Here is a 20,412-nt window from a genome sequence, read left to right on the forward strand (position 1 = left end):
GAGGAAATGACAACCCACTCCAGTATTCTTGCCTGGAGAATCCCATAGACAGAGGAGCCTAGAGGGCTACCGTGCTTTGGATCGCAAAACAGTCAGACATGGCTTAGCAATGAACAACAACAAACACTAGAAAATATGAAAAAAATAATTTTATTTTTGTATTTAAATCAAATATATTTATTTCCTGAAAGGTCCAAAAGCTGGAAGTTTGAAGAAATATTATCTTGAATTAAACTTACAGAAACAAGTGAAGAAACCTATCACTACAGTGGAATGAGAAAGCAGGCAGTTTTGAGTAAGAAGAGAAAGTACAAAGCTACAAGTCCTGTCTTTGAATAACTGACAAAATTTTGAAATACTAAAACCATGATAGCATCATTAGGTTCTATATTCAAATACAAAAGTAAAGATTACTATACTTACCTTGTAGGTCAATCTCCTCATGACTAAAATCGAACTGTTGTGATGATAGATCTAGTGCCATTTTCATAACCATATAGCAGGATAAAGTCATAATAATAATAATGACAATTAAATATTTTTCCTAGATTTAGACTTTCATGCATATTATATATTGTTGTCATTTAGTTGCTAAGTTGTGTGCAACTGTTTTGCGACCCTGTGGACTGTAGCCCACCAGGCTCCTCTGTCCATGGGATTTTTCTAGACAAGAATACTGGATGGGTTGTAATTTCCTATTCCAGGGGATCTTCCCAACCCAAGGATTGAACCCACATGTCTTGCATTGGTAGGCAAATTCTTTATCACTTAGCCATTAAGGAAGCTCCTGAGTATTACACACACACACACACACACACACACACACACACACACACGGAGTCATTTAATCTTCACAACCATCATTTAAAGTAGGTAAACTGAGTCCCATTTAGTTATAGAGAAGTAAAGCGAAACATAAACAATGTATGAAATTTGTCAGGTCACAGAGTTTAGTTGGTATCAAAGCTATGTTAAAATCCTGTGCTCTAAATCAACATAGAATTGTCTGTAATAATAGGAATGTGCTATCACTGCAATGTCTAATACATAGCCACCAGCCACATGTAGAAATTAAGTACTTGAAATGTGCCTAGTGCAAGCGATAAAATAAACTTTCAATTTTATTTCATTTTAATCAAATAAACTTTTGCCAGCAAATTTGGAAAACTCAGCAGTGGCCACAGGACTGGAAAAGGTCAGTTTTCATTCCAATCCCAAAGGAAGGCAATGCAAAAGAATGCTCAAACTACCGCACAATTGCACTCATGTCACATGCTAGCAAAGTATGCTCAAAATTCTCCAAGCCAGGCTTCAGCAATACATGAACCGTGAACTTCCAGATGTTCAAGCTGGTTTTAGAAAAGCAGAGGAACCAGAGATCAAAGTGCCAACATCCGCTGGATCATCGAAAAAGCAAGAGAGTTCCAGATAAACATTTATTTCTTCTTTATTGACTATGGCAAAGCCTTTGACTGTGTGGATCACAACAAACTGGAAAATTCTGAAAGAGATGGGAATACCAGACCACCTGACCTGCTTCTTGAGAAATCTGTATGCAGGTCAGGAAGCAATAGTTAGAACTGGACATGGAACAACAGACTGGTTCCAAATAGGAAAAGGAGTACATTAAGGCTGTACATTGTCACCCTGCTTATTTAACTTATATGCAGAGTACATCATGAGAAACGCTGGACTGGAAGCAACACAAGCCGGAATCAAGATTGCTGGGAGAAATATCAATAACCTCAGATATGCAGATGACACCACCTTTATGGCAGAAAGTGAAGAAGAACTAAAGAGCCTTTTGATGAAAGTGAAAGAGGAGAGTGAAAAACTTGGCTTAAAGTTCAGCATTCATAAAATTATATCATGGCATCCAGTCCCACCACCTGATGGCAAATAGATGGGGAAACAGTGGCTGACTTTATTTTGGGGGGCTCCAGAATCACTGCTGATGGTGACTGCAGCCATGAAATTAAAAGACACTTACTCCTTGGAAGAAAAGTTATGACCAACCTAGACAACATTACTTTGCCAACAAAGGTCTGTCTAGTCAAGGCTATGGTTTTTCCAGTAATTGTTAATGGATGTGAGAGTTGGACTGTAAAGAAAGCTGAGCACCAAAGAATTGATACTTTTGAACTGTGGTGTTGGAGAAGACTCCTGAGAGTCCCTGAGACTGAAAGGAGATCCCACCAGTCCATCCTAAAGGAATTCAGTCCTGAGTGTTCAGTGGAGGGACTGATGTTGAAGCTGAAATTCCAATACTTTGGCCATCTGATGCGAAAAGCTGACTCATTTGAAAAGACCCTGATGTTGGGAAAGATTGAGGGCAGGCAGAGAAGTGGGTAACAAATGATGAGATGGCTGGATGGTATCTCTGACTCAATGGATATGAGTTTGGGTGGACTCCGGGAGTTGGTGATAGACAGGGAGGCCTGACGTGCTGTAGCCCATGGGGTTGCAAAGAGTCAGACATGACTGAGTGACTAAACTGAAACTGAAACTTTGAATGATCACATGTGTCTAGTAGCTCCCACACTGGACAGCACAGCTCTAAAATAATTAGGTTGTATTGGCTTCTGGCCCTGAAAAATCTGTGGGTGTACAAGAACACTCTCAGAAGCTTTTCCTTAGAGTTAATCAGTTGGAATATCACTCCTTGACCAATTTTTAATAGAAAGTACATGTATATGGAATATTGTATATGGGAAAGTATAATGTATATACTAGTCTTTATTAGTAAATAATATGAATAGCTTACTTGTAAGCATTTGTATGAAATAAACAATATGTAAGTCAAGTGATTTCTTTAAGTCAAAGTGTGATTTTTCTCTTTATTTGGGCTTCCTGTGAGGCCATTAGTGTACACAGTAAACCTACTAGAAGCAAATAATAGAAGAGAAGAAAGATAGAGGATGCTGCCTGTTTTATGATTACTTAGAAGGTATTAGATGTTGGCATTATGGAGCTCAACTGCAATTCTAGGCGAGTTCTACTTCCTTCCGGGTCAGGTCTCCAGGTTGTGCTGAGTAAGGAGAGTGGCAGCAAAGGACACCTGATATGATTCTCTCGGGAGCATGTGAGGTGACTCCTTTCCCTGGCCTGCTGTTCCTTCTGCCAAGTGCCCTTTATTCTCTCTAGAATGTCTTATCACTCCTTCCTCTCTCACTTTCTTTAAACAAGAGAGCACTTTCTTACTTACAAATATACCACAGCGGTGTTTTGCTTTGTATGTGAAGCCTCAAAACGCAAACCAATGTTTTCAATACCTAAGAGCTGTTTGTAAATAAAAACAGTGTTTCTGCTTCCTGAAAACCCAAATTCCATCATAATAAATTAGAACATTTTCTCTATGCTTTATTTTCTCTATGCTTTATATTCTTGACTCTTAAAAGGTTGAAATTATTAAAACAAATGAAACTAATTCAAGGACTGCAGTCCTTTCCCTCATCGGTGCTGGTTATTTTTTAGGCTTTGTTCGGAAGTGGAGAGTTGGCTTGATGGTCCTGGCTGCAGAAGGAGGTTTGATTGACTGCACATGTGTTAATACCATGCATACATTACTGAGGAACTACGAGGCAGAGTGCCCTCAGAGACACACTTCTGAAAAGAGTAGTTGACTCAGGCCCCACCTATACAGAGCTCAGTTCCTAAAAATAGGTGCTAAGTTACATCCTTAGACGCAGGGCTAAAATAAATTCAGCCGTCCCATCTACTTGCTTGATAGACCCTTCAGTGGAGCTGGCCTCCACTCCACCGATTGCTTTCAGGGGACTGGGAAATTTGCTGTACAAAGGAGGAAACTAGTCTGTGAAGAACTGTAAAGATATATGATATTTCCACGAACTTGGGGTTAAGTCTAAATATTACAGAAGGTATGTGTTACGTTGTCACTGATAAATGTCTACTTCCATATCTGTAATATGTTCTTACTGATTGCTTAAGATCAGGGAAGACCACAGGTCTAACTGTACTTGTTAGCAGAGGAAATACTCAGTCAGATTTTGTTCTTATGACAATATTTAGCATTACTTCAGATTATTACATTTAGGGCTTCATCTATTAATCTCTTTACAGATTAATAGTTAGTCCTTTTTTATTTTTAGTATTAAAGAACAATGAGCCAAATTTGATAAACAGACATGAGTGGAAGTTATACTTCAGTTTTTAGCTAAAAGAGAAAACTGAAAAAATTAGTTCATCTTTTATGAGCATAAATTGATCATCTATACAATGAATATGTTTAAAACTCTAAACTATATTTCTTAAAGTTTGCTGAGGGAAAAAGAGAACTTAAAATATTCTCAACTGTTGCAGCTTACTCAGAGAAATCTATGAAATGTATTCTTTATCCAGCCTTACTTTGATTTTGTACTTCTTGCCCCAACCACAGTCTCATCTCCTCTGGGAGTATTACTGGAGTAAGGATTAAAGAATCAGGTTCTTACATGTTTTCCAGAATTAAGAAAAGCGCAGCCAGTCGGATCTGCCAGCCCTAATTATAGTAACTACAAACTTAAAGAGAGAAGACAGATTTTACTTTAAAAGTAGCATGCCCTATATACTGTTTCAAATGAATTTTTTCTGTCTTCAGTTGCCTGTGAACACCTTAATTTGGTCCTGTTGTGCCTTAAATGTTTAGAATGTTAGAGACTAAAGTGATTTGGAAGAGACATTATAACAGATTCTCTTAAATTAAGACACCAACTAAAAGCAAGGACACTTTAAGATTACATAATAACAGGGTTTAAATTTAGCCAGCTGGTGCTGAACTGAAAGATATTTTATTTTTATCAGAGCTCTATTTGGTCACTGACAAGTTGGTGGTTGTTTGAATCATTTTAAAATTTTATGTACAGAGTGCCAAAGGACGAGTAAAATATTTACCTCAGCTACCTTCAGAGCCATGAATTTTAATATGAAAGAGCACCTGTTTTGAGTTTTAGAAGCTATTACCATTGAGTTTTAGAAGCAAAAATACTGGATCAAAAATGGGAAAGTCTTGAATTCTATGCTTAAGTATTTCTCTACTTCTCTGCCTAATCTTTGATTCTTTTACCTTTTTTATTGTTAATATATAAACAAACAACTAGACCTATTTTTTTAAGTCAATCAGCATTTCAAATGTCTACAATATGGCAAAGTGCCAGCTGTTTGGGGAAAATGTAGTCTGGAGTTTGGCATGAGTGTTTCTGCATGAAGTACTGGGCATCTTTGATACAACTGCCTGTAACCACCTGAAAAATAAAAAGAGGCACTGTTTAATGATCGCAGAGAGCATCACTTTAGAAAATGTCAGGTGGGCCTCAAGTCTTCAGCAATTACAGAGGGAGAGAGGGTTGGTTCTCTTTCTTCAAGTTGACTTTTGGGTAAAAAGACCACAAAGTTCATGTATAATTTATTGTTGTTTACTATGGATAGCTGTCTGCTAGTCAAGCATTTTGCCTCTCACATTTACCACAATTGAAAAGCTTCTGCACATCAGTATTCTTTTTTATTTGTCTGGTAAAATATTACTTAACAATGAGACAATTTGGGGTTGGACTCCTGTGATAACCTTGGAACAGGGAATTGATACTCAGTTCTTCTCTCACTTTCTCTCCGTCTCTCTCCTCTCTTTCTTCTTCATGCCTATACACAACTCTGGGCAGTAAGAGACCATTTTGTAACACTTATTTGTTAGCTCAAAGTCATGTCTAGATTCAGTAATTTATAGACCAGGGCAGCAACTTAATAAGTGCCTGGCAGCATAATTTCAAGACTTCTGATTGAACAGTCTGTGGGGAACAGTACTTAATTGACAATACGTTGTCCTTTTTATTTGTTTTCCACCTTCTTTTTTAAAAGCATTCGAGTTACACTTTGAAATTTAATTAAATTGTAATTTGTTTTTTCCTGCTTCTGAAACAACCACTTGCTCATTCAAATTACAGTTTCATCCTTTGCAGAGTGTGGTTAACTTCTGACTTTTCTGATTCAGGAATAAACTATTTTAGAACACTGATTTATTCAATCTTTTTTTAAGATTTTCTTTAAATGTGGGCCATTTTTTAAAGTCTTTATTGAATTTGTTATAATATTGCTTCTGTTTTATATTTTGTGTTTTTTGGCTGTGAGACATGTAGGATCTTAACTCCCAACCAGGTATCAAACCCACACCCCCTGCACTGGGCCACCAGGGAATCCCCCTAGGTAAATGGTCTTCATGTGACTGTGTAAGATATGATATTGTTGGTTTTCCTCCCTTATACCAAATGACTGATGTTTTCTAACACCAACCAGTTCTCCAATTCTCTGATAGCAACTGGGTATACAATAATTCATTTAAGTACTCATACTAACTTCCAGAGTTAGAGCAGAACCCACAGGTTGCCCCCACTTTAGCCTTGAATTTGGGTTACAACTCAAGAACAGTCAAATGGAAGAGATTTATAGAGTAATGTGTGTGTGTGTGGAGATGGTGCACAGAACTTCCATGCCCTCTCTGGGCTCACCATCAATCAACATGTTCACCAGCCTGGAAGCTCACTAAATGCTGTTATTTAGAATTGAGATTTCTTTATGTGGGGAAATTGACTGAATCATGGCCATTGGTAATAGGATTCAGTGCCTAATCCCTCTCCCTCTTTAAGTGGAATGTAGAGCTGAATATTCCAACTCTTTAATTACTCAGTTGGTTTTTCTGAATGCAAACCCTGTCCTAAAACTATATATATTTCCCCCCACAACCAACAGGAAGCCAGGAGTTACCTCATTAGCTCAGATACCAAAGTGAAGTAGCTCAGTCGTATCCCACTCTTTGCGACCCCATGGACTGTAGCCTATCAGGTTCCTCTGTCTATGGGATTTTCTAGGCAAGAGTGCTGGAGTGGATTGCCATTTCCTTCTCCAGGGGATCTTCCTGACCCAGGAATTGAACCCAGGTCTCCCACATTGCAGGCAGACGCTTTACCATCTGAGCCACCAGGGAAGCCCTGCTCACATACCAAAGACACCATCAAATTCCAAGAGTTTTAGGAGCTCTACGCCAGGAATCAGGGAAACAGGCCAAATATATATTTTTTTAATTATTTCACATGTCCCACAACATTACTCCTCTGTGAAATGCTACCTATGAACTCCAGAGTGAAATATTCATAGTATTTATTTTCCTAATCATTGAAATCTCTTTTTTTGCAAATTTAACTAACCTGAGTATTTTTCTATTTGTACATTATAGTCAAGAAAAGCACAAAGGACAGTGACAATCAGACAATGTAAAGAACAAATATTTTGCTTTCTTAAAAGAGTTGAGAGTCAGCAAATTCAATGAGTTATTTGTGTCAGTTGGATACAACAAATGACAGCATGGCTATATTTAATGACCCCTGGGACTCCATGGGCCTAAATGGTGGCGCAAAAATAATCTGGCACTGAGCAGTGCAATAGGTAATCCAAATTCCTGGTAGAGTGGCTGTAGTTCTTAAAATGTCACAAAGAGTAAAAGGAATTTGTCACATAGATAACACAAGGAACCCCACGGACTTATTTGACTTAGCACTTTTAAGTTCTAGATAAGAAAACTGAGGCACAGAACACTAATTAGTAACTTACAAGATTTAGGCAGAGAGAAGTAGAAACCTACTCTCTTGACTGTACTTTATTCGGCAAAGCTTCATGAAACCATCACTCCACCCCCACAACTTGGAATACATTTCAAAGTACAACATGATAAAGTCTTTTTGTCCCAGGTTATTGTTTTTCTTTTTATTTTTCATTTCATATTTCTCTCAAATTTAGGGTAAATTATGGAAAAGCAGACCTGATCCACATATTTATTGACAACTTAATAAATGGCGCTTGGTTTATTTTTTCACTTTACTATCATCTAAGTTTGCTTGTCATCTGTGCTAGATGAACTCTTCCCCTCGTCCCCAGCACTTCCGCCCCATGTCCCCTGCCCTCCACCATCAGCCCGTCATTGGACACACCATTTTGCACTGTTGTTTTTGGCAGACCTTCAAGTAGGCTTGTGTCTTCTACATTTTTCTAATTGTATGCAGGATATATCCTGTTGCCTGGTGAGCTGAACACTTTAGATATGTCTGGCTGTTCAAAAATAAATAATTGCCAAATTGCTCCAGGCATGCATATGACTTAAAATGAATATAATACTAAAATAATTTATTTTAGGAAATTTTTGTTTGTCAAGGACCCAATTCCACCCAAATCTGAATATATCAGCATCTGTGTTTCTAAATGCATTTACTTGGTAGTCAACAACATAGAAAAGCTAAAAGAAAAAAAAAATCATGTCACCGTTAATTTTAAAAGCTAAGTCCAGTGTTATAAATGGTTTCAAAACATGTCAATGCTTTTCATGTTAACTTTCACAAACAGGAACTATACATATAAAATAATGTTCAGATAATAATTACTTTATTTTCTTACTTAATTCATAAGAAGTTAGTTGCACTGAAGTAAGATGTAGGTGGATCACTTTATTAAGTGGTGGGTTTTTTTTAAAAGCTATATATATGAAGTTTTGATGAGTAGAGTCACATTTCCCCACTGGATTGCATTAAAATCCATAGGTGCTTTATCACTATCTCTGTTGTTGTTGACTGTTTTCAGTCCATGCAGTCATAACAAGAATTCAGCTTTATCTTATCTAACCACTAAGCCTTTTTGTCAAGTAATTAGACTTCAGAAGTAACTACAGTAAATAAGTGTTCCAAAGAAACAGGGAGAAATCTTTTTGTAAAGCTAAGGATCAGCTTTTAATTTATTTGTCATATAAATTAGAGTTTTTTATTGTCACTACAAGCACCTTATTATCAAGTTGGAAAATCCTGGAAAGAGACAAAAATAAAATGAGTTCATTCACATTATTTAAGGGTGGCCAATTCCAGCTCCAAACTTTGATTCACTGCCTCTGCTTCTGTTGGATCCTGACCTAGACTCCTGAGTATTGCATAGGATGAAAGTCTGCTGTGGCAACTGGGGTGCAGCCCAGCCCAGGTTCCAGTTGGAACACAGGGGCTAGAGCTAGAGGTGCCAAAGGAAGAGCAGTGGATGGCGATCAGCTGCTTGGTCATTCCCTCTGTCCTCTGTGCCACCCCAGACTGCTCAGAGCAAGAACAGAACCCTGTTTTACAGCCCTGACTTCTGCAGTGGAAACTGTGCTAGCCCTCAGGATCTCAGAGGATGCAGAAGTGCTTATTTTGAGGAATATAACTGTACTATGCATGTGTGATTCAGTCACTGACTTGTTCTGGAATGGGAAGGATTTCAGGATTCACTATCCTTTCATTATCCACAATTGGGCAACAACCACAAGTTTAACTCTATAAAGTATCAGAGAAATGAAATTTGAAAGGCAGCCATGTGTTTGTATTTAAGTTGCAATCTTTTTTTTTTTCTGTAAAGATCTAGTTCAGTTATTTCAATTGTTGGCTCAAAACTACAATTTATAGTTTCTAATAGTTCACCCTTTAACTAGAAGCAACAAATTACCTCAAATTTCAATTTTCACTGCTTTTCTTTTAATTCATCATTTCAACCCAACTGGTCCCAGCTTCTCTACTATGTCATTTTGTTATATCTCTTTTAATTTGTGTTCCATTATGATCATGTATATACACGTATGTGTATATATATGTATGTGTATGTATCTGTATGGGCCTCCCCAGGGGCTTAGTGGTAAAGAACCCACCTGCTGGTGTAAGTTTGATCCCTGAGTCATGAATATCCCCTGGATGAGAAAATGGCAACCCACTCCAGAATTCTTGCCTGGAAAGCCCCATGGACAGAGAAGCCTGGTGGGCTATGGCCCATGAGGTTGCAAAGAGTCAGACATGATTGAGCAACTGAGCATGTGTATATGTATACATTATTATACACAAGGCACAGTGTTACCCATGTCTCCATATTGCTTTCCCTTTAGTTTATGTTCTCAAAGTCCATTTAGATGTTAAAAAAAAAATGAGTAGTCTTCAAACAATAACCAATAACCACAATATCATCTATAGTGACACTTTACCTTTCATGTAACATTGCTTTAAAAACTGCTCTTTTGTAAACATTTGTACTGATAAAGTACAAAGCTATATTTTTATAAAAACTATAACAATAATAAACCTTTTCTATAAGATTATTCTCCCATAGATAGCTGTATGGAGTTGATATATAAAATTTCATTATTTATAATCATCTTTATATTTTGAAATTAGAAAGTTTTTTGAAAATTTTCCAAAATTAGAAAGATTTCACAAATGATGTGCATTGTTCTCTCTCTCTCCCTTTCTCCTTCCTTCTTTTTTATTTCATTTCTCTTAAAGACCTGTGGAATATATTACTTAACCCTAGCTCTATCACTATCCTTAAGATTTGTGGAGTGTCCTCAGTTTACCAAAATCACAAGAACATCACCTTCTAGAGCCAGAAGAGATCTCAAAGGAAACCCACATAATACTTTACTAGAAAACCAGAAAATGCTGTGTCACATAAACTCTAACTAGTTGAGTACAGGCTTTGAAACAAGACAGTATGGGTTTGAATTCTGGCTCTTAAACCTAACCAACTGATCAATCCTGGGTAAATTACTTAAATCCATCTCTGTGCCTATTTCCTCATCTGAAAATGGAGATACTAATAGAATCTATCTCATAGATTACTGTTTTGAGGATTAAATAAATTCATATTTGTAAAATGTCTAAAACAGTAGTGCCTGGTATACAGTAAATGCTACATGAGTTTTGGCTATTATTATCATCATTATTATTACTGTCTAATATATGGGGTTAATATAATAACATTTATGTCTTTCCCAGAGAACAACTTAAGAATTTAAAGTACCAAGTTATCCTAGATGCTGCAAATTCAAAATAACACCATACTAAATAAAAACGTTTTTAAGAGAGAAAATTATCTACCCATTTTAATAGGTTTTTCTCTTATTAAAGGCATCCTTCCTTTTCAAAGGTGCACTCTTGAGCTCAAATTAAATTTCTGTCCTCTTTGGAGTTGTAGAAAGCTATTAAATATCATTTTTCTATTATAATCATTCCAACACTTGAAACTAATAACTTTTTGGTTGTCTTCAGTGATGTCAGTATCACATTACTTCAAGAAACTGAGCTCTTCAACCACTTCAACCATAATACGTCTGTCTCCTTTCTGATGGAGCTGCTCATAGCCACACATTGGACCCCCTCATTACTTTGACTTAGTTCTAAACTCTCAAAATACTCTTAGATCACAGTCTTTTTTCTTTTAGCTGCAACTAACCTTGACCCACAGCATAGTGTTCCCATCCTCAACACATCCTGCCCATCAGCCCCTCTGCTCTTTTGCCTCATCTCTCTGCATTTTAAATCCACTCAGTGTCTGAGTAAAGATGGAGGGAGAACTCTTACTTGGGAGGAAAGCATTGAAAGATGCAGCTGTGGGCACCTGTTCATCAGTAGAATCTAAAGCAGAAAAGGCCAAGAGGAATCCAATAATGGAAGAGGAAGCAAAAGTTTATGAGCCAGTGAAATGGTACAATGTATCAGATTTGATGGATGAAGCTAAGCTATAAAAAGAAAAATAAATCACAAGGTCAGAAATAAGGAAAACTAAGAACAAGACAGGATGGAACCTGGGATGGATTAGGGCACACATTTCAACTGAGGCCAAGAACAGTTCAGCAGTGTTGGTGGCCTGGTGTTAAGCACTCCTGACTCCATGCTTCAGGCATGGGTCTAAAGCTTAAAGGACCCATGCCAGACCCAGTGCCCACTCAGCCTGGGCCCATTGTCAGCTGCAAGATTAGAGGTTCCATTGATCTCCCATTTCATTTGTCCCCACATTCTTGAGCTAAATATACCTTATCAAAAGCCAGTTCAACATTTTCCTCATCATCTGATATATTTGCCCCCATTCCCAGGTTGTGTGTGTGTGTGTATATATATATATATATATATTTAAAGGTTTGTGGTTTTGCATATATGTTAATACCCAACAATCATTTTATTCACTTTTAATTGACTTCATGTCACATTCACCACTATTCCTGACAATCCCAGATGTTCTCCATTGTAATATACAACTGGAAAATTTGAAAATGAAAAGACGTTTGTGAGTAATATTCTTTTTAAAAGTCACATTGAATTTTCAAAAGTATGGCAAGGTTAAGTCTGAAATAGTTACTAGAGATATACATTGATATAATATGGATGAAACTGAGAACTAATAGAATGTGTGTGGTAAGACAAAAACAGAAGACTGGGGATGGAACCCTGAAAAATGTATGTGATTGGGTGCCAAGAATTGTGTGTGTGTGTGTGTGTGTGTATGTGTGTGTTTCAGGAGACTGGTCATGATAGATGAGTATTACTTCTGTCTGGCCTAAGCTACTCCCCAACTCCACACTCAGTTTTAAGATTTTATAAAGCACACTGCAGAGAGTGCTGCAAAGCATCCACATTTTAAATTCCTTCTCCTGAGATACTTCCTGTAACAGCAAATGTTAGGCTCAGAGAGTTTCATGATGTTTTCCTCAGGTCCTGCATGGCTGGTGAATGGGGCCTGGGGATTTCTGCCCCATATGTTTTCCTTGGCAGGCTTCCAACCCAGAGCTGCACTGGGAGAGTCTGAAAACCTCCTGAGGTCTTCCTCCTCGATCTCATAAAGCAAACAGGATACTACTTGTGATTAAATAGTCCCCTAAAAAAAAGTGTGTGTGTGTGTGTGTGTGTGTGTGTGTGTATTAGTACTTACGTGTTCTATCTGTAGTCTTGTACTTATCCACTGGAATGAGGAAGCTAGTTATTTTCTTCTGGACCAAACTGTGATGGAGATATGAATGTATCTGAAATTTTTTAGCTATAACACTTTTCTAATTTCTTTCTGCAGATATGTAATAACAAGAGAATTTCTGACAGAAATTAAACTGGGCAGAAAGCCCAAAGTTGACTTGTTTCATTTTCCAAACACACGATTTTATGCAGTTTTAATTTTCACCTGCTCATGTGGTGTCTTGCTGAGCATTTTGGTAGATGAGCTGGATTCATTGTGGGAGACTCACAGGTTCACAGGCAAGAAGTTTATTTTTCCTCCTTCCTGGAAGCTCTAATCCCAAATTTCACATCACTGCTCTGCTTAAATAACTTCTGTTACAGAATTTAGAACTTGTTTTCTACTCTTTAAAAAGAACTACAAGAGAAAAATTAAAATCTGTCAACAGGAACCCTAAAAAGATGTGCACTGAATTTTGCAGTATTGTTGCAAGGCAAATTCATTCAATAAATGCTTACTGGGCAAGTTATAATGTTATATGTTAAATACCTGTGAAGCTGGCCATATTCATCTCAACTGTCAATTGCTTCTTGGCAATCTAGGAATTTTAGTTCCTGGTAATAATAAAAATTGCATATAACCTGTTCTTCCAAAAACAAAAAATTTTTAGGAGCAGCTCTGGCACTCATTGTTAGGAAAAGCACAAGAATATCATTCTTACAAATGAATTGTATTCCTCCTATCCCCATATAAAGGCCCATGGGGATCATTTCTGGCCACTGTTTAATGACCAGACTTTCACATTCACATTGTGGGTGTAACCATTCTGTAAACTGATGAGACTAAGAGATTCTTTGACTGAAATAACGGTAAGCATGGTGATGTATGCTACTAGAAGACTTAAGAGATGGAGCCTGATGCTGAGTCCCTGTCTAGTGATTGTTAGTTCCCGTCTATAGCCGCAGTTAAATGTCTAGATTTTTAAATAATCTTTAAAAATAAACAAGGAGATACTTAACTTTATAGTCTGAGTTCCTTTTCAGGTAAGCTATCTTAAAACAGTAGGTTACACTAAGTTGAAGTGACTTGTCCAGCTGCCTAAGGTTTTTTGGTGCCTAAAGGGAGTAGTCTTGGAAAGTGAATCTGTTTGAAAGTTGTGAAAGCCTAGCTTCATGTGGACTCTTACAAAGAAGCACAATATATAATTTTCAATTCCTTTTTACGTTTCTTTCCCGACCCCCCCCCACAACTTTCCTCCCCTTACCTACCACCATGCCTGAATTTAAATATAATTGGTCTATCAAAACTTTTGTTTGCAAGTTTTAATTAAATTCATTGTTCACAGATGTTACTGTCTTATCGTGCACAGAAAAGAGCAAGTTTCAATCCGAATAACATTTAGAGACTGATTTTTACACTTCGCCCTTTAAAAACAGGAGTGAAATAAGCAGCATAAACTGAGTTCCACCACTTATGGGGCCTGATAGGATTAGGTTTTGAATCTGAGAGAACAGAAACAAATGCCAATGCCAAATTTTCAAAGATAGTAGCTATAAATAAATTAAGGGATGATGAGACTGACTGACTATGTGTCCCATGTGCATCTTAAGCAGGGAAGACTATTAAATTACTTCCACTCTTTGGACTGTTCTAGGACCAGGATATCATTAGGAAACTGACATCATCTCTTTCTTTTGAAATTACAGGCTGCATTGATATGCAAAGGGTATTTAGGGCATGTTAATGGTGACAGGGACAGTACCCAGCACCTGGCTGATTCAGTTTTGATGTAATTAAAATTATTATAGTTTTAATTTATAAACATCCTTGTTCTAAACTAAAAGACTGTTCAAAATGTATACAGTATTATCAAGTGTCCTTTACAATTATGGGGGACAATAATCAGAAAGGAGTCATGCCAGTACAAACATTTGACAAGTGCTGGTTACCCTTCATTTTATGGCATATTAGGAGAACCTAGAACTTTGGTAAGAGCTGTGCTTAGTCGCTCAGTTGTGTCCGACTCTTTGCAACCCCATAGACTGGATGGATTCTTATTATTTCTGCTTAACATTCACAATTTTATTTTCTACCCAGGAAACATTTAAATGATTAAAGATCGCATTGTTTGGAATGTGTTTGTAGAATTTTTCTAGTATATCACTGCTCTGAAAGAGTGAATTTACTTCAAGAGAAGTCTGTTATTTAGCAAGCAAAACATTGCAGTACTTAAGCATTTTCACTTTTCTCCTTGGTTGCTTAGCCTTTCCAAATAATGTTCGGTAAGGAAACTGTGTGGAGTTAGTGAGTTTTCCTTTCTTTGATGAAGTCTATTAGCCATTTAGTTCAAAAGAAAATGATATCAAAGTATGCTGTTATTTGTGGACTTAGGCAGAGAAAGCATTTTAAACAAAGACTTACTTAAGGTCATTGAAAAGTTTGTGTAAATTCAGAGACTGAATTTCTCTAAGACAAAAAGCAGACTGAATTAAATGCATTTTGTTTTTCAAAGGAAAATATGGTTAGTAGGAGAGAAGCTGCCGCAGCATCAATTGTCTAAGTCAGTGAGAATCAGAATTAAATGATTCAGGCTTTCTTTTAATGCCCTCTGTCAGAATAAATCTCAGATGCTAACCTTAATGGAGAGGGGAAAGTTAGAGGATGAAGAACTGAGGAATTCCTAGAAATGTCTGGCTTTTCCAGATTGCAGCTAGCATAGAACTGATTTAAGTAATAAATAACTTTCTTACTCTGCCCAAGCTTGTTTTAAAGGTAGGCATACTGGGAAGATGTTTTTCAAAACTGCAAATGATTAAAGGTTCATCTGCATTTTATTACTGTTGCTTATTTTTGATCTGTTGAGTGACAACAGCATACTTGGAACTAAATAAAATAGTTCAGTACACACGAACTAGCTTTGCATGAAATTTTTCCAAGCCTGAGAAATAAAAATGGATTGTTTTGGGGAAAGAACACATTCTAAGCTAGTATGCAGTAGGAATATAAAAGGAATACATTAGGAAATAATGGGTGAGAAAAAGTTAAGTTACATCAAAGAGGAAATGAGTTAGCAAGAGGTGAATTATGCAGAAACATATCAACTTTGGAGAGTTTCTAGAGTAAGACCTTAGGGGAAAAGGGGGATGGAAATCAATTTAAGTAAAGGAATATACAGATGAAATAATAGAAATACCTATATTCCAACTAACCAAATATAAAAACCCCTCTTCCTTTAGCAGTTATCAAACATCTTACTAAGGTACTTACAAGAGATACTTAGCAGAGGTACCTAGAAATGTAGACGTACTTAGCAGAGGTACCTAGCAATGTAGAGGTACTTACCAGAGCAGCAATGGAATGGATCATTAAACATGGAATCCAGGATCCTTCTCTTTCTTTGCCTTTGGAAGGCAGCAACAAGGATGGCAGAGTCTTAAGGAGCAGCCCAGTCATCACTACCTAACTGGTCCAGGCCAGGGTTCACTGTGCCAAGCCCACTGCTCAGAGACACCACAGGGAAATAAAACATGTGAATAGCTTTCAGTGATGATTTCATGATTTTACCTAACAAAACAGAGGGCAGGGGGAAATGTGAGGAACCATTTGCAGGAAGAAAAGGAGTAGATCCATCCCCACAGTGTTGTGATTTTCACACATTTCACATTTTCTAGGGGACTGCCCTCTTGTTTCCTGGTAAAAATTTAATGGTTCATTTATTTCAGTTCAGTTCAGTCGCTCGGTCATTTCCGACTATTTGTGACCCCATGAATCGCAGCACACCAGGCCTCCTTGTCCATCACCAGCTGCCAGAGTTCACCCAAACTCACATCCATCGAGTCAGTGATGCCATCCAGCCATCTCATCCTCTGTCGTCCCCTTCTCCTCCTGCCCCCAATCCCCCCCAGCAGGCTAATGCCAAAAACACAGACAGACTAATACTTTGGATATCACATTCGTTGACATTCTTCTCTCTTAAATACTTTCTCTGTTCCTGTGGCCATATGAACATGACTGTACGCCTTCTTTGCCCCAGTCTCTCCCAGTAATTATCTACTCTGTCGTGCTCTATTGTATTCTTGTTTCAAGTAGCATGACAGATACTTGACTTTAGAAAGGAGTGGAACAGCCTTGAGATTCATATGGATCAGTCAAGTCCTATCCTTTCTACTTACCGGCTTTGAGATTTGGGGAACTTTGTAACTTCTATTATTCTCAGACTTGTATCATCTCAAATTATCTGGATAATATTACCTAGGATATATAACACCACCTAAGGAGAAGGCAATGGCACCCCACTCCAGTACTCTTGCCTGGAAAATCCCATGGACAGAGAAGCCTGGTGGGCTGCAGTCCATGGGGTTGCTGGGAGTCAGAAACGACTAAGCTACTTCACTTTCACTTTTCACTTCCATGCATTGGAGAAGGAAATGGCAACCCACTCCAGTGTTCTTGCCTGGAGATTCCCAGGGACGGCGAAGCCTGGTGGGCTGCCGTCTATGGGGTTGCACAGAGTCGGACACGACTGAAGTGACTTAGCAGCAGCAGCAAGGAGACAGGAAGCTAGGGAACATATATTATTTACTATGTGCAAGATACTATGTAAAACTCATTACTTTAATCAGATATCCCTCAGTCCTCACAGGCATTCAGGTTCTGGTATCATCTTCTTGTTATAGGTAAGAAGAAGAAGGCTTCCAGGGGTTAAGAAATTTGCTTAAAGTCAAAAGTAAGTGTCAGAGACAGAATAAATATCAGGCTTTCTGGGTCCAGAGTAGATGATTAATCTCCCTTGGGTTTGCCTCATGCAGGATGAAACCCAGGTAGAACGGATATAAAATGGGTTTCAAAATGAGCTTAACCCAGCCCTGTGCTGGAGGAATCTGCATATAGGTGGAAGGGCAGAGAAGTAGGGATGACAAGAGAGATTCAACAATACAATAAAAAGTAACACATAATACAAACACAAAGTGTAATTTTCAAACATTGGGAGAGCACAGTAGAGAGAGCTACTCATTGCTTGGGTTAAGTGGGAAAAATCTGAAGAGAAATTAAGCCATTATGAGGATACATGTGAGGGACTTTTCAACCCCATCAAAATGATTAGTCTTGATCTAGTTTAATTCAGTTTCATCTCAGTATAAATGAATGTGGTTTGGGGGATGGGGATGTGGTGTGTGTGTCACCAAGTTCCTTTAGGATTCCCCACCTCAGGAGGACTCCCTGCTGCATATTCACAAAAGCTAACTTCCTTGGCAGGGCCAGCCATATGGGAACTTTTTATTCCTAAGTCAGCATGTGGAAATGATGCAAGCTGTTGTGGTTTTCTATTTTTAGACACAAGGCCAGATCAACACTTAAAACACTGTGTTTCTGGAGGATCACTCTGGGGTTTTTCTTTTCTTCTCTTTTCAAGGAGAGCAGGACTAAATAAAACAGTGATTAATTTGTGCCCTGCCCTGAGCACTCTGCATCGTCAACAGTTGTTGCTCAGTTGCTAAGTCATGTCTGACTCTCTGTGACCCCATGGACTGCAGCACACCATGCTTCCCTGCCCTTCACTATCTCCTGGAGTTTGCTCAAATTCATGTCCGTTCAGTTGGTGATGCCATCCAACCATCTCATCCTCTGTTGCCCCCTTCTCCCTCTGCCCTCAATCTTTTCCAGCATCAGGGTCTTTTCCAGTGAGTCAGCTCTTAGCATCAGGTGACCAAAATATTGGAGCTTCAGCTTCAACATCAGTCCTTCCAATAAATATTCGGGACTGACTTCCTTTAAGATTGACTTGATCTCCTTACTGTCCAAGGGACTCTCAAGAGTCTTCCCCAGCACCACAATTCAAAAGCATCAGTTCTTCCGGGCTCAGCCTGCTTTATGGTCAACATTAGATGAGTAATAAATGTTTACCAAATGTATGCTGAAAGCCTTAAGGGGAGAGTTTATCAAATACCCTTATTGTATACCTGGGATACTGATTTAAACAAGAAGAAACTTTGATGGAATCATGCCACCACCTCCCATGCCCTGAGGCAAAACAAATCAATTGCACTGAGAGTAGTCCTGGCTTTGCATTTCCTTCCCTTACAGAAAAGCTTGACTCTGTCCCTGCTGGCTTGGATCAATACCTAACCCCATCTCAAGTTTGAGCTCTACAGTGAGTGACCAAAGAAATATAGATGAAGAATTTGCTTGATTTCCAGTTCTAAACTCAAGCTTATAAGGACAATAAAGAACTCACTTAGAGGCACAGAAATTCAACTTACTGGTTTTCCTTTGATTTATCCCTAGATACTCTGAAATAAAGGATTTGTGTGTAGATGTTTAGGAAGCAGAAAGGGAGATTCATACCCTTAATGAAAAGCTTACTTTATAATGTTATATGTTAATGAAAAATACTTACATAAAAGACTGTGCAGAGTTAAATAGCTTTGTACTCAGAAATACCTGAACTTTTTCAAGCTCAGCTCCTTACTGTATGATTTTATCTTTTTAAATGCTACTTTTGCCATTAGTAAACTGGAAATAATACCACCCATCAGGTAGAGTTGTTGTAAGAATTAGACATAAAATGATGTGTAAGAATACACGTGTAAAATGGCTAACACATAATTGATCCTCATTAACAAGTAGTTATTGTTGTAATGCAATATACGTCTCATTGTGTTAGGGAAATATCTAACAAGACTTATTTTGTAAAAGTATGCATCATCTATAGGCATTTAATACTTTCAAGTTATTTGACCACTTCAAAGAAATTTAAGTCATTTAATTCAATTATTGATTTTTTAACTGGCCAATACTTTAAGCAATCAATTTAACATATTTAATAGCAATATGATTGAATTTTCAAATATGTCCAAACTAGCAATATTAAGCACGAATGATTATTTAATTTCCGTCTAAATTCTATACATTTATAACTGCTCTTGTACCAGGAGAACTTCTTATGAGATGCCAGGGGCTGCAGAAAAGAGAAGACAAGTCTATACAAGAAGTTGTTATTACAGTTAGAAATGGCAGTTCTGTTACCCAGAGAGATTAGAATCTAAGTGGACTTTTATACTAAGTCTTATCTATGAGTAGGTAGACATTTATTCTTTGAGGCACAAAGAAATTCAAAGATGTTTCCAACAGAGCATGGTTTGTGTATATAAATCTATGAAATTTGGGGCAGCTAGAACTGAAATATGCCATTAAAAGAACTGACTGTGTAGTGATTTCAGACTTGGTGAGGTGCATGTACATGTACAGTGGATGCTTGTATTAGTTTTCTATTACTGCTGTAACAAATTAATGCAAACAGTTATTAATACATACAGTTGTGCTTACAATAGCACAAATCCATTCTATTACAGTTCTGGAGGTCCAAAACAAGTTTCACTGGATCAGCATCACAGTGTTGCCTAGGACCCCGCCTCCTCCTAGAAGTTCTATGGGGGAGCTTACCTTTCGAAACTTTTAGAATCTACCTGCATTCTTTGACTCATGGAATCTTTCCTCTGCTTTCAAAGCCAGTAGCTTAGATTTTGTATTACAGCTCTCTCTCCCACCCCACTCTCCTCCTCCCCCCTCCCCTCCCTCTCACTCCTCTTCCTCTTCTCCTTCCTCCTCCACTTCTCCCTCCTCCTTTTCTCCTTCTTCACCTTTTTCCCC

The 20,412-nt window shown here is 37.9% G+C and overlaps 1 protein-coding gene across 1 annotated transcript in view; it reads left to right on the forward strand.

Annotated features, from left to right (window-relative positions):
* XIRP2 (xin actin binding repeat containing 2) overlaps positions 3,745 to 20,412 on the forward strand; it is a 73,811-nt gene continuing 57,143 nt past the window's right edge. Inside the window, 1 exon segment of the mRNA XM_005676022.3 lies at positions 3,745 to 3,878. The gene's annotated coding sequence lies outside the window, so the exon portion shown is untranslated.

The sequence above is a fragment of the Capra hircus genome, chromosome 2 (assembly GCF_001704415.2).
Source record: "Capra hircus breed San Clemente chromosome 2, ASM170441v1, whole genome shotgun sequence".
NCBI lineage: Eukaryota > Metazoa > Chordata > Mammalia > Artiodactyla > Bovidae > Capra > Capra hircus.